The sequence below is a fragment of the Ambystoma mexicanum genome, chromosome 2p (assembly GCF_040938575.1).
Source record: "Ambystoma mexicanum isolate Mex_15411 chromosome 2p, UKY_AmexF1_1, whole genome shotgun sequence".
NCBI classification, from domain to species: domain Eukaryota; kingdom Metazoa; phylum Chordata; class Amphibia; order Caudata; family Ambystomatidae; genus Ambystoma; species Ambystoma mexicanum.
In genome coordinates this window covers 880,952,754-880,968,306 of record NC_090923.1, presented here as the reverse complement: position 1 = coordinate 880,968,306, position 15,553 = coordinate 880,952,754, and positions in this window count along the sequence as shown.

Genomic DNA, 15,553 nt, shown 5'->3' with positions numbered 1-15,553 from the left:
ATTTCCCATATACTCTCCCTCCCATGACTGTGAGGTGTCATATGTTGTTGTTTCGGGGGCTCGGGTATCGGGGGTTTAAAGATGTCACACACAGCTCTTCCTTCCTTAGCCTGAATAGGGGATTTAGATAAATCAATCATTTGTCTTCCTTCATTTCCCTTATTTATTGTTTTTCCAATTTTAATTCCCTTACACAAATCCTTGGATGTTATTTCTTGGTTTTTTGGCCCACGTCTTCCTTCATTAATATTAATTTTGTCTGGCTTTTTCCCCTTAAGTGCATCCTTCAATCTTATGTCTGAGTTTTCATAATGAGGACCATTTTCAATGGAGTCACCTTCCTTAGAACCCTCTCTATTTCCCTCCTCATCAATATCACTGATCACTTGTTCTGCAGTTAGCCCCTTTCCTATATTACGTAGGAATTTTAATGATGAATGAAGCCTTTCCAGTTTTTAGTTCTGCTGCTTTTAACACTCTTTCATTTTTTGATACGACTAACTTTAAGTCTCTCTCTTCTGCCTCGTTGTTTTTACTTATTTGCCCCAATTCTTCAATAGGGTATGTTGTTAATCCTATATCTTGGATGGCCCTATCATTCTGTTTGTATGTTTTATTTGCATCCTTACTATTCTCAACTCCTTTTGCACTGTTCACTTCACCTGCAGGCGCTCCTACATTGTGATCCAATATGACTTTGCCCACATTTCCACTTCGAATTTCCATTAGTTTTATTCTCTCATACATTTGCGCCAAGCACACTGTTTGTTTAGAGATTTCTGTCTGGACCCACTCTTTTAGTTCACAAAGTGTGACTATGATAAAAGTCCTTTCCCTACTTGAATTATTTGGATTACCATCTTTGAAAATTACTTTCCCCACACGATCACCTTGTGAGCTCTCTATTTCTTCACCCATCATTGCGAGCTGTGTTATTCTTCCCTTGGTGAATATTAATAGGGTGTCTGCCATGGGACTATTTTGTGTGTCTATACTCTCAGAACTTGCGCCCCGATCTTCAAAAGATTCCTTCAGCTGTCCTCCCCCCTCTACTTCATCGTCAAAGAGGAGCTGAGATTGGACAGCAGGCACTACTTCCTCCCATTGGTACTTCTCTCCCTCCATTTCCTCTTCAATTATTACAAATTCAACGTCGGTACTTTGTGGAGGTTCGCTCTCTACACAGTCTTCTTGTATATTTGTACTTTGGTTTGGGGAAGGTGGTAGGGGCACGCCATAGCCTTTAAAAAGGTACTTCTCCGTGTGTTGAAAACTATGGGGCCTAATACTGAATCCTTTTTAGAGCATGTTATCTTTTTCTTCATGTCTGCTTTGTTTCTAAAGAACAATACTATTCCAAAGGAATAGTTGTACTTTACATACGTATTTCAGAAGAGTAGGTAATATATAAGGTGCATGTAGAACATAGCCGGCAATCTAAATAGTTTACTTGGTATTCATTTAAATACAACCTTTATGTAGATGGCAATAGTTAAAAGACTTATTTCCCATTCTCTATAAGTAAGACAGTGAAAGCTCTATTGTTTAAAAGACATACTTAGAAAGAAATTGCTTATACGGCAGGCAATCGTACTTCTAACCAATTAGCAACTTAAGCCGTCACCTACTCCCACTTTATCAGAAGCGTATATTCATTTACTAGGGGCAGTTTACCAGTAGCGTGCAGACTCAGAAGACTTCAAAATGAGGGGCAACCAGCACACGTGCAACCGGTTTGGAAGCGGCGGCTAAACGATTGCCTTTCGACTCAGCAGCGTAATAATCAAAGGCAGGGCTGTAGTTATCTAGAGAGTTGTTTTCACAATCAAGATTATGCACTTGCTTGAAAAAATCTATTTTCATAAAAAGGCTGCCGCTATGTTATTACAATACATCGCGCCTAAAGAGCAGAAAGATCTTTTGTATGCGTACACTTCACGAGGAGAGAATTGTTGTTGCATTATATCAGATTCTTCATGTAACGGGCGGTGTCACTATAATTATGTATCTTTTCCTCCATTACCAATTGCAAGCTTAAATAGCCTTCTAACATCTGACAAGAAATGTGCAATAGACAATAATAAAACACATTTATCTTTCCGCGTAAGTTCCCCATTTAAGCTCTCTGCCGGCTGCCGGCTGTAAAATGCCTTTGAGCGCTTTAGTGCGTTACAGATTACAAGGTGTACAAAATCATTTGCAGAGAAGACAATAGATACTTTCTCACAGAACTCTCATACCTCTCGAGTGTGTCTTCATCTATTTAGTCTAGGCAAACCTTACAAGCAGCGAGTATTGTTTACAATAAAAAGGTGAAATCATGTCCTTTTTGAGCTAAAAGCGAGCAAACGAAATCTTTAAACTCGCAGCCTCCAGCCCCCGGCTCCCGGCTAACAGGCTAACAGGCACTTCTGGGCACTTCCTTGGTGCATGCGCGCAGGTGCGCGCGGCCCGGCCCTCTTGTAGAATTCTGGGAGCTGGGGGCGGGGCTTATCTGAAAAAGGGAAATATATGAGTTTTAAAAGCTTTTAAAAGCTTACAAGCTATATAAAAAGTACTTTAAGTGCAATTTAAGTCCAGATGATCCATGTGAGCTAAAGAGGCTCACCCTTGATAGAGAAAAGTAAAGTCCAGCCACAGTACAGCGATGCAGAGCAACGTTTCCTGCAGGCTAACAGGCACTTCTGGGCACTTCCTTGGTGCGCGCGCGCAGGTGCATGCGTCCCGGCCCTCTTGTAGAATTCTGGGAGCTGGGGGCGGGGCTTATCCTTGATAAAGAAAAGCAAAGTCCAGCCACAGTATAGCGATGCAGAGCGGCGTTTCCTGCATGCTAACAGGCACTTCCTTGAAATAAAGGTTTTACAAACTTGCTTGCTTGGGTCTGCGCCTACCTATTGATGCCATGCCGTCCACACACAATACCTTTTCCAATCTACCCCATATTGACATCTCTTATATGAAGACTTCTACAGATCTTGTCTTTCAATTTCTTCACTAGTGTTCATTTCCTTATGACAACTTTTACTCAAGTTTACCCCATATCGACATCTGATATATGGATACTTGTGTAAATTCTGTCTTTCTATAGTACTTGGTTGATATTCAATACAAGTTTCAAAATGTCTTTACGCCTGTGGGTACACACCTGGGCTCCCAATACTTCTAGGCAGACCCACTGGTGTTTTCTGGCGTTTACGACCCGTTGTGTATGGCAGCAGCACAGTCCTTGGCTCGGGAAAGTGTTTCGTGCTCTGCAGACCCTCTCACGGTTCTCGCCTCCTTCACATGCTGGTGGAACTGCAGCTTTTCATTGCGACCACATCCACAAAAGCCTCTCCACTGGTGCCAGCTCCCCAGCAGTCCTTCTGCAGAACTCGTTGTGCATCTCCCAGTCTCTCGCTTTTCGGTAGGAATCGCCTGTCTCCTTCAGCACAGTCTGCTCTCCGGTGTCTGCTTTCGATTCCGCTTCCTGCTTCAACCGCTCTGCATCTTTCTTCTCCTTCACTTCTGATTTGAAAATGAACACTATTTTTAAATGTCCCGCACAGCTGATTCTCCTCAGAACAACTAGTCTGCACATTTAGTTTGTTGTTCCTTTTAATCTGCATTAACTCCTTCTTCCTCTTCCTCATCTCAGTACTTGAGGCTTTATGGGAGTTGGAGCCCATAGGATATTGTGCTTTTTAAAGTTGTACTGTTTTGGATTTCTGTTAAAACCATCAGAGAAAGGGAGGTGTTAAGTGAACATTATGTGTGATGGTATTTTATTTGGGACCTCTATTTAGGATAAAACCATCAGAGACAAAGGATGTTGAATGTGAATCATGTATACCTGAGGTGTGAATGTTATTCTGCTTAGAGTGTTTTGCAGAAAGGGTTGTTTGGGACCTATAATGGGAGGGACTTGTAAAGTGACAACATGCCATTAGGAATTTAGTAATCATAGGGTCTTCCTCATTATTAAGAGAAGAATACTGTGTCTCTCCTGATGGCTCACCACATCTCCCGACAGCCATCTCCCCCCATGTGATCCTCCCTCATAATACCACCCATCAGGTAGCGGCTGCGATCCTGTGGCCACATGGGAGGAGATTTTAGGCTGGGGATCAGTGATGACTCCACAGGATTCATGTCATTACCCAGACACCTCTGTCTGTCCAAGTTGGCTCCATGATTTTTTGGTCCTTTCCCCATACTTCGGCAGGTCAACCCTAGGGCCCTTAAGCTACAGCTGCTGCCTTCCTGGCATATGATTCATCCTGTATTTTATGCGTCAATGCTGATGACTATGCATTTTGGCTGGCGGCTCAAGCCCCCTCCAGCGCCCATTTTGAAGGATGGTCTCTTGGAGTTCAAACTCTTCCCGGATATACAACTCCTGGTACTATTGCGGCCGCCTCCAGTACCTTTTTGAGTGGAAGGGTGTTAGGCAGAAACCTGTGCAGGTCCCTCTGGGACCACTGCAAAAGATTTAAGACTACAGGTGTTTGGCAGTAAACCCACTTGGTAGCAGTCTGTACCACACAGATGCACTTGGTAGCTGTGGCTGAGCAGTCAGACTTCCCTTAAGAAAAGTTAGGCAGTATACAGAGTATTCACAATAGGTCAAAAGAACACAGTAGAACAAGCAAACACTGACCAGAGCTTGGTGTAAAAGAGATATAATTATTTATTTAAACCCACATCTAGTAAAACACACAGGCACTAATATTAAGCAGTTCAAAAACACGGTCACTAAAAGATATACACTCCCTTAAAAGAATATTAGACAAGTCTTAAGTAAAGCCCCACTTATTTTCAGACAGCGGTGAGCGCTTAACGCAGATGGCACTCCAATAATTCGTTTTAAAAGGGAGAGAAAAGCAGAGTATAAATTGAAACAGATCCCAACACTTTCACAAGAACACAGCAAGAGAGGAAGGCAGAGTCAAACCATGAAGTTAGAGTTCAGAAGGCCGGATCCACTTTAAGAGGATCAGAACGAAATGTGTCCAAGGTCACATGGTTGAAAAGTGCACAAAAGTCTCGAAAAGGTTCAGAAAGAGTTGGACCAAAAGTAAGGGACCAGTTAGATGGTCAAGGCGGCCAGCCCAGTCCAGAAGGTTAAGGGATTATTATAACCTTGTAGCAATCTTTAGAAAGGGAGGCCTGGCGGACACGGTACCTTAAAGTGGTGAGACTACTCCAGCGGGGGCAGTTGTTCCTGGCAGCGGATGCAAGTCGGTGCTTCGTCCGGGGAAAGAGAGGATCTCGTCGGGGAGGAAGACAGGAGTCCGTTGCACTGCCAGGGAAGAAACCAGCCGCAGAGTTCTCAGTTAAAATGAGCGGTCCTTTAGTTCGCGGTCCAGTGTTAAGTGGCTATCCGCTTGCCGGGGTGCTTGGAACGGGCAATTCGACCACAAGACGTCCTGGGATGCGAGAAAAAGAAGGTAAACTGGTTGTGCCCACCAGTCAGGGGAAGAAGACTCTCCAGCAGGGAGATCTTCTCTGTCGTCGGGAAGTGGTGAGTCGGTTCCGCAGGGCTCCACCGGTGGTGTCGTCGTAGCAGGTCGGCTCAGCTTCTTCCTCGTCGGATTCTCAGGTCCTGTGGCGACTTCTGAAGTTCCAGTCCCCAAAGCCCTGCTTTTATGCAGCACACCCCCATTCACTCAGCCTGGCTGTCAATCAAACATGCCAAGTGGGGGGCGCTGTTGCGCACGGAACAAAATGGCGGCGTCCGTGTAAGCTCCGGCGATATCCTGGGCCACAAAGCCTGCTTACAACATTTATACACTCCGGTTCGGCACGAATTTTAAGGGAAATATGCTTCAGTGAACCAAGACCACCCACACGAAATCTTGGGAAAAAAGGAACAGCGGTTCGCAGAATCGGGACTCTGTAGCTGAGCGGGACACGACGTGGCGCACTCGCCCAAGATTGAGAGGAGGAGCCCGGCGCGGGAGCTGCAGGAGCGGAGGCGGAATCCGATGCACGGAGATCGCTCAGCGCGGCGGGAAGTGTCGTGGGTGCTCCGCTCCTCGTAGAGCACCCTGCCGACCCCCTGCCACCCACAACGAAGCGACTTCCCCACACAAGAGGAGAATATCCGAGAACCCGGCCCACAACAGAAAAGGTAGGCCGCACAGCCGTTGCAGCGTATCACCGCTGGGTTGCGGGTGGGACCGTGGTTCAACTGACGAGTGGGGAAGGCGGGCGGGCGGACGACTGTCGATTTACCGGTGCTTGCCTTAAGAGACTGATGATTGAAAACCGGAGTAAGGCCGGCTTGAGATCGCTCCCTCCACATCTAAAGAGTGATTAAATAAGGGGCGCAAATAACATTGCCTCCCCTACCACAGAGGTGACACGGTACTATACAAACCCACCCCTCGGCGACCCGACAGGAAGCCATGGACAACATAGACAACACGGAGTGAAGCCAAAGCAGCCCACTATGGGTGGTGGGCAAGGGCACCCACACTAAACTGGGCTTGAACAAATCCCCCGGTCGGCCAGTAATACCCTGATCCTGGCAGAGAACTACGCAAGGAATATCGGGACACCAACCAAACCCATACTACGTGAATATAATAACAAGGTATACAGAGGAGACATATACCGGCATAACTCTCAGATCAGAGACAATGCCCAAAAGCTTTGGCCCGAAAAGGAACAAGGGTACAATTGAGAAATACACAACCACAATGCCTAAAGGCTCCGAGCCCGAGGAAGAGGAAGCAATGCTAACACAGGTTGAACAGACCCCTACCGCCTCCATGATGGACCCACAAGCGGTGTTCCAAGCTATGCAACAGGGATTTGCGACGCTAACAGACAAGCTGGACGGAATCACGGCAAGTGTTGCAAGCATCAAAACACAGCTTGACAAAACGACGGCTCGCATGACGGAGGCAGAAACCAGAATATCAGGAGTAGAAGATAAGATGGAAACACTGCAGAACACGGTATCCACGATGGCCATTGAACTGGGGACAGTTAAATCTAAGTGTGAAGACTTAGAGGCGAGATCAAGGAGAAATAATATCCGTATAATAGGTGTTCCGGAAGAGGCAATTAAAGGAACGATGGAGAAAGCGGTGGAAAATCTTCTGCGAACACTGCTAGGAGAACCAGGATGGTCGCCTGCATTCATGGTGGAAAGGGCGCACAGAACATTGGCCCCAAAACCGAAACCAGGAGCATACCCCAGGCCCATTATAGCTTGTATACTTAACTACAGAGACAGAGACCTGATCCTAAAAACGGCAAGAGAGAAACAAGAGCTTAAGTGGGAAACCAGCACAATATGCATCTACCCAGACTTCACCCTAGCAGTCCAGCAGGAGAGAAAGCTTTTCACAGGAATCAAAAAGATGCTACGTGATCGGCAGATACAATATGCAATGCTCTATCCTGCCAGACTCAAGATCCAACATCAAAATAAGGCATACTTTTGTTACATTCCCTGAGGAAGCCGCGACCTTCATAGAGACACACATACCGCTGAATAAAGGACAATCCTGAAATGGAAGTAAAACCAATAGGAGAAATCTGAATCAACTTCGCAGATATTATGATCAAGAAGAAAATAGGACCAGCAAAGAGACAGCTCCAAGTTGGGAGCCACATACTACGGATGTCGAGAAACAATGTAAAGAAACATAACACAGATGCTGATTCGAAGATGCCAAATAAAGGAGAGTAACAAACCAGAACTGGAGACAACGCTTATAATAATGGATGGCTTGGGCACAGGAGACGCCGCAGCCCCCCCTGTAGCAGGTGCTAGAGAAGATGTGGGGTGGGAGGATGGGAGGAAATCAAGGCACGGTTGAAGTTCGGGGAACTGTGAGGCAGGGGGGAGGGAAAGGGCTGGGGGAGTTTGATTATTGTTTAAAAAAGCAAGGTTGTAAGCACAAAAAGCACACAGGTACCAGGCACAGAAACTTTCAGGCCAAAATACAGACACATCGAGACACACAACATGGCGAATACTACATAGATAATGGATAAGCCTAACACCGAAATTATCAATGCTCTGAGCTGGAATGTCAGGGGGTTGGGATCTAGGATTAAGACAAGGAAGATCATGGCTTACCTCAATAGACAAAAAGCTAAGATAATTTTCCTCCAGGAGACACATATAGGCCCTCGACAAGGTGACCAATTGATTTCGAACTGGGGCACTCATCAATACTTCACGACTTAGGGCAAGGGGGGTGGCGATACTAATACACAAAACAATTCCGTTTGTATGTAATGGGACTGAACGCGACCCCAAAGGGAGATATGTTATAGTACAAGGTATGCTATACAACAAAGAAATAGTTTTTCTAAACATATATGGCCCAAATATTGACCAACCCAAATTCTACTCCATAGTGTTTGAAAAATTAGCGAGATATCCTACAGCTCGGGTATTATGTGGTGGGGATTTCAACACAATTCTGGACGTACAGTCAGATCGTACGTCAACAAAAACCAGAACACTAACCAAGGCAGCACAGACAATAAACACACAAATGACAGATCTGCAATTAAAAGATGTTTGGAGAACGCTAAACCCTATTGGCAGAGAATACACATACTACTCCACAGTCCACGATATGCATTCCAGGATTGACTTGTGGTTAATAGACACGGATAGCATGGCCTGGGTAACGAAATCTCACATATACCCCAGAACCTACTCCGACCACTCCCCGATACAACTAACATTGCAAATCCCGGACAAGGTCACTCCAAGACCGCCATGGAGGTTTAAACCAGCAGCACTGAGGGACGTAGTATACAAAAACTCGATGGCGCGATATGCGCAAGACTATTTCGAGATCAACGAACACTCAGTCTCAACTCAGGCCACGCTTTGGCAAGCGTTTAAAGTCTGTATAAGGGGCCAATCGATATCCATCGAAGGGGGAATCCTCAAAGATATCAGGGCCAGACTAGAGAGGCTTGAGACGCAATTAGCATCACTACAAACCCAATATGCCGCGACCCCGACCCCCCAATTGGGTACTGAACTTAAGACTAAACTGGAGCAGTATCGGGAAGCGGCAGACCAAGAGATAAGATATTTTGATAGGCCTATAGCTGCACGTAGATACGGGGAGGGGGAGCGTCCTGGGAAATTACTGGCCAGAACAGTACGTGGAGAAAGGGGACCCACTAGCATACCCTGTATACAAATAGAAGATGGTGCGGTATCCACAAACCAGAATGAAGTGAAAGACACGTTTTGTAAATTCTATAAAGAATTATACTCCCTCCATGGCACGGTCACAGACATCGAGATTGAACAATACCTCTCCAAGATACCAAAAACACTTATATCGGAATCGACTAGAGAATTACTAGAGGCACCCATTACTGAGGCCGAAATATATGAAGCAATTAAAGCTCTTCCCAATGGAAAAGCTCCAGTCGCAGATGGGCTAGGAGCAGAGTTCTATAAGGAGTTTAGTCAAATCCTTACACCCAGACTACACGCTGTCTGGAAGGAAGCTCTGGAAATAGGAGAACTCCTCGAAACCACCAGAGAAGCAATAATCACGCTTCTACTTAAGCCCGGTAAACCAACTACAGAATGTGGATCATATTGCCCACTATCATTAATAAACACTGATGCCAAGATCCTGGCAAAAATACTTGCAACAAGACTCACACCATATATGCCATATATGGTACATGAAGACCAGGCCGGGTTTATAATGGGTAGATCCACAGCCACAAATATTAGACGATGCCATCAGATAATGACCTCCATACCTGCCACCACTCAGGGGATAGCGGTGTCCCTAGACATGAGAAAAGCGTTCGACACAGTCCCATGGCCCTTTCTATTCGGAGTGCTGCGAAACTACGGGTTTGGCCCACAATTTATAAAGTGGATTAACGTGCTATATACTCGGCCTCATGCGAGGATAAGAGTGAATGGAGCCCTCACGGGCATACTGGAGCTGTTGGGAGGTACCAGACAAGGTTGCCCGCTTTCCCCCTTGCTCTTTGCCTTAGTTATAGAACCACTGGCAGATATTCTCAGATCTCGTTACAGCTCGTTTGGGATATGGCTTGAAGGCAAACTGCAAATTATAACGCTATATGCGGATGACATTCTTTTATACCTAAAAAACCCGGACAGTATGCTCAGCAAGGTCCTGGCAGAGGTAGGAAAATTCGGCGAATACTCGGAACTACGCCTCAACCCCCACAAATCTGAAATATTCCCGCTCAAAGACGCCACACCACAACCCCGGAACCTTCACAGACTTATATGGAGTCCGATACACATAGTGTATCTAGGGACCCACATAGCCAGAACGGCCCAACTATCCCGAGCATTAAATTACACGACACTAGCGGACACCCTGTGCGCTAAAATGAAACAATGGCAGGACGGTTAGCCTTGATCAAAATGGTGATACTACCAAAACTTTTCTACCTCTTTAGTACGGTTCCGGTGTGGCCCGGCCGCGCTCTGTTCACCAAAATCAATAGCGCCTGCGCAAATCTTGCTTGGGGCGGTGTGGGGATGTGAGGGTGGACGGAGAGGGAGAGCGGGACGCACGGCCAGAAGAGCCCGCTGTGTCGCGGGCGTGTGCGGCGCCGTACGCGGGCGCTGGGAAGGCGTCCCTCTTAAAGGGAGAGCCTTGTCGGCGTCCCGCGACGGTGCCGACGTTGCAGCCGCGGCGCCGCGGGTGCTCACAGCCGCAGCGCTGCGGGTACCCACGAGGACCGGGTTCACTGGCGCTGCGGCTGGGAGACCCGCGAGCACAACGCACCTCGGCGGCGAGCGGCGGCGAGGCTCGGGAACTAGAGAGCCCGACTCGTGCCGACCGCTCGGCGTCGGAGGTGCGCCAGACAGCTGGGCAAGGACCCATAGGGGGCAGCCAACCAGAACCCCCTCCTTACCTCATGCAGGGCAGACCCAGAACGGCAGCATGGGGCCTCAAGCAGGACGGGCTTCCGGGAGACATGCCTCGAGAAAGACACAATGTTGGGGGGGCAGGGCCAATGGAGAGGGTGTGGCTGACAGCAGGGAGGGGAAGCTAGAGCCAGGCAGCCAGAATAAGGGAGGAGGTGAGGAGGAGGCAGCACTATTCATAGAGGGTGGGTGCCTAGGGTCCCCACCAATCAGACAGGGGGGGAGGGAAGTTGTCCCCGATTGGCCCTTTTTCCCTCCAAACCCTAGGTATAAAAGCGACTGGCCTAATGGCATTTTTGTTGCTTTTTGCAGGGGGAAGGAGAGGAGAGTGAGAGCAACTGGTGGGCCTATCCGGGTCCGTGAGAGTAGGAGACACTCAAAGAGAAGAGGAACTCCTGGTGCCTTTTACTCACAGTGAGGTAACTGTGGGATCAACCTGGAGTCCAACTACCTTGGTTCAGACATTGTGTAATAAAGGTCTACAAAACTCCACTTTGCCTACTGTCCTGATTTCTACAAGTGGCGTAGTCGGCAGGATTAAGGAGAACGCAATGGAGAAAATAATACAGACACTGTCAGAAGGGCAACAACAGTTACAACAGCTCTTCCAACTTCAGGCCCAGCAGGCGGCCGCTGATCGCCAAGCCTTTCAGCAGGCCATACAATTGCAGGGTACCCTGCAGTCCACTTCTCAAGACAAACACCAAGAGACGATAAAACACCTGACGGATGCTGTCACCGGCACCCGAAACCAGCCCATGGTCCCTTCCGCAGTGTTGCAAAAATTCAAGGAAGGTGAAGACCCGGCTTTCTTTTTCACCACATTCGAGAGAATCGCCCGAAACGCTCAGTGGCCGGTGGACCGCTGGGGCCAGTATGTTGCTCCCCTTTTGTCTGGCATCATGCAAGGTGCCTACCAGGCCGTCAACCCAAACGGAACCACGCCTTACGCGGAAATCAAAAAAGCAGTATTGGACCGGTTGGGACTTGGCGAAGAGGCCTACAGAATGAGGCTGCGCGACACTAAACTCAAACCGGGTGAGAACCCCCGACAACTCTTCTACCGAGTTAAGGACCTCACCGAGAAATGGTTACAAGTACCGGGAACGGGTCTCCAAGATGTCTTAGATAAAGTCACCCTCGAGCAGTTCATTGAGGCCCTACCCCCTCCGATGCAAAGATGGGTCCGACAACATCACAGGCCCACCTTATCTGAGGCGGTGGACATAGCGTCGGCCTACCAAAAGGCAGGGGGAGCAGGTAAACCCTTCGGAGTCGGATCTCCCATTCGCAATCCAATGCCACCATTGGAACCCCTCCCAACCAAGAGCCTGCGAGGAGGGCTTCCCAAATGGAGAGCAACGGAAGGACGCCCTTCTGGATCCGAGGAGAAGAGGAGCGGTCCCGACCCGCGATCCACCCAGTTGTCCACGGGATACCGACAACCGCAATGTTATGACTGTGGCGAGTGGGGCCATATCGCCCGGTTTTGTCCCCGGAAGAAAGGCACCGAGCCGATGGAGATCGGATTCATGAGGACCGAGCAAGGACCAAGATGCCAAGGTCTCTACGAGATGGACGTCCGGGTAGACGGGAACCAAGCCAGGGCCCTACTCGACAGTGGAAGTCGACAGACGGCGGTACTACCAACCGTAAGTGATTCTCCTTACCTCACCAATGTTAGTATCCCGATTCGGTGTATACATGGGGATGTAAGGACCTACCCCATGAAATCCATAACAGTAGAGGTGGGCCCTAACATTGCAGAGATGAGAGCTGCCGTCCTCCCCTCCTTACCCGCCCCAGTGGTGATTGGGACCGATCTACCCCACTTCCACCAGACTATCAAGGCCCTAGACCAGCGATGGTGGGAAGAAGCACCCTTTGCCAGGGAGCCCATCCCCCCGAACACTCGGGGACGAGAGAGACCCACCAGGAAAAGAAGGGAAGCTCGCCTTGCTCAGTGCTCATCCATGTATGCCACCCAACGGATAGCCTGGAACCCGGAGGACCATGAGGATTCCATCCGGGGAGAAACCCTAACGGACCCTACCTTAACATTGGCCCGCGAAAGGGCCATCACTAATGAGGGCCCAGACCTGACCAAGGGAGCCGGTTTTATATCTAGACAGGGCCTACTCTATCGGGTTTACCAAGAAGAGGGAGGTACGCGGAGGGAACAACTCCTCCTACCAAAAAAACACAGGGGCATTGTCCTCCAGTTGGCACATAATAACCCTTGTGGCGGCCACATGGCCTCCCTAAAGACACAGCAAAACATTCTAAAACGCTTCTATTGGCCGGGGGTCTATGGGGAGGTGGCGAAATTCTGTAAGGAATGCAAAGTCTGCCAGTTGACGAGTGGGGAAAAGCCAGCCAAAGCGCCTCTGCAGCGGATGCCATTGATCACTATACCCTTTCAAAGGATAGGTATAGATCTGGTAGGCCCGCTCGAGCCAGTCAGTCGTGGATATCGATACCTGCTGGTCGTTGTGGATTATGCCACCCGGTACCCCGAGGCCTTCCCCCTAAAGGGGACGTCGGCTAACCAAATATGTGACCAGCTCATCCCCTACTTCGCACGGGTAGGCTTACCCACCGAAATCCTCACCGATCAGGGTACCAACTTCATGTCAGCTGTCATGCGACAAGTCTGTGAAAGACTACAGATCAGACGTCTACGTACCTCAGTATACCACCCCCAAACGGATGGGTTGGTGGAAAGGTACAACCAAACAATAAAGAAAATGAGTAAGAGGGTAACTGGCCCAGAGGGGAAGGACTGGGATAGAGTCATACCCCTGATCCTTATGGTATTAAGGGACACCCCCCAGTCCTCGACAGGATTCTCCCCATTCGAGCTACTGTTTGGAAGACAGCCCAGAACAATCCTAGACCTGGTGAAAGAGGATTGGGAAAACATTAAGGAAACATCCCTCACCGAGTACGCTGAGGACCTTAAGAACCATCTATCTACTTTAAGGGGACTAGCGGAATCCCATCTAAGTATAGCCCAAGACCGACAGGAGAAGACATACAACAAGGGCTGTCGCCTAAGAAAGCTAGAACCAGGGGATAAGGTACTGGTGTTACTACCCACCAGTACGAACAAAATGTTGGCTCGATGGAGAGGTCCTTATGTGGTGAAGGACGTGGTGGGACCAGTGAATTACCGGATATACCAACCTGACCGAAGCCCATCATATAAGGTTTACCATATAAACCTACTAAAGAAATGGAACGAGCCTGCACCGGTCGATATTCTGACCACCCAGGATACAGGGTTGTTACATGCAACCGGCCAATTGGATGCGGTGCAGTGGGGTGAAACACTCACTGAACTCATGAAGAACGAGATCCTGGAGACGCTCAAAACATACCGTAACACCTTCTCCCATTTACCTGGAAGGACCGACCTAATGGAGCATCATATCGAAACCCTACGCGGACAGATAGTCCGGCTGAGACCCTACAGGATCCCAGAGGCCCGAAGGTTGATCATTAAGAAAGAGATCGAAGAAATGATTAGGTTGGATATCATTGAACCCTCAACCAGTGCATGGTGTTCTCCAATCGTGCTCGTACCCAAGCCAGACGGGGCTGTACGATTTTGTATGGACTTTAGGCAGCTCAACCTGATATCCCAATACGAAGCCTATCCCATGGCCAGGATGGATGAACTGCTGGAAAGGTTGGGTGCTGCCCGGTACCTCAGTACCCTGGACCTCACCAAGGGATACTGGCAGATCCCACTACGGGAATCTGACAAAGAAAAAAACGCATTCGCTACCCCACAGGGGCTCTTTCAATATAAAGTGCTACCATTCGGGTTGCATGGGGCTCCGGCCACCTTTCAGAGGCTGATGGACGTCTTCCTACAGCCCCACGACCAATACGCTGCAGCCTACCTGGACGACATTGTGATATACAGCGCATCATGGAATGACCATCTAACCCATCTACGCAAGGTGGTCGGCACCCTGACCCAGGCCGGACTCCACATCAACCCAGTAAAATCAGGGACCCCGGAAACCAAGTACCTCATGACATATAGTCGGGAGCGGCGTGATTCGGCCACAGGTGTCCAAAATCGAGGCTATTCAGGGGATCCCAGTACCAACTAACAGAAAACAAATTAGGGCCTTCTTGGGGTTTATAGGGTACTATAGGCGCTTTATTCCCTGTTTTTCTTCCCTGGCTGCGCCACTAACCGAGGCGTTGAAAAGCGGGGGTTCCCCAGACCTGTCAACCAATCACGCCGCCATACTGGCCGTTGAGGGACTGAAGCACAGTATATCATCCCATCCGGTGTTGGTATGCCCGGACTTCCGGAAGCATTTTTTTCTGCAGACGGATGCCTCTGGCATGGGGTTGGGGGCGGTCCTGACGCAAGAGATAGACGGGTTCCTGCGACCAATCTGTTTTGTCAGTCGGAAGCTCCTTCCGCATGAGTTAGCGTATTCCACTATCGAAAAGAAATGTCTCGCCATTAAATGGGCGGTGGATTCATTGCGATACTACCTACTGGGGAGGAAGTTTACGTTATATACCGACCATGCACCCCTGCAGTGGTTGGCGAGACACAAGGACTCCAACCAACGTGTTCTACGGTGGTTCCTATCCCTCCAGCCCTTCGACTTCGTTACCTTG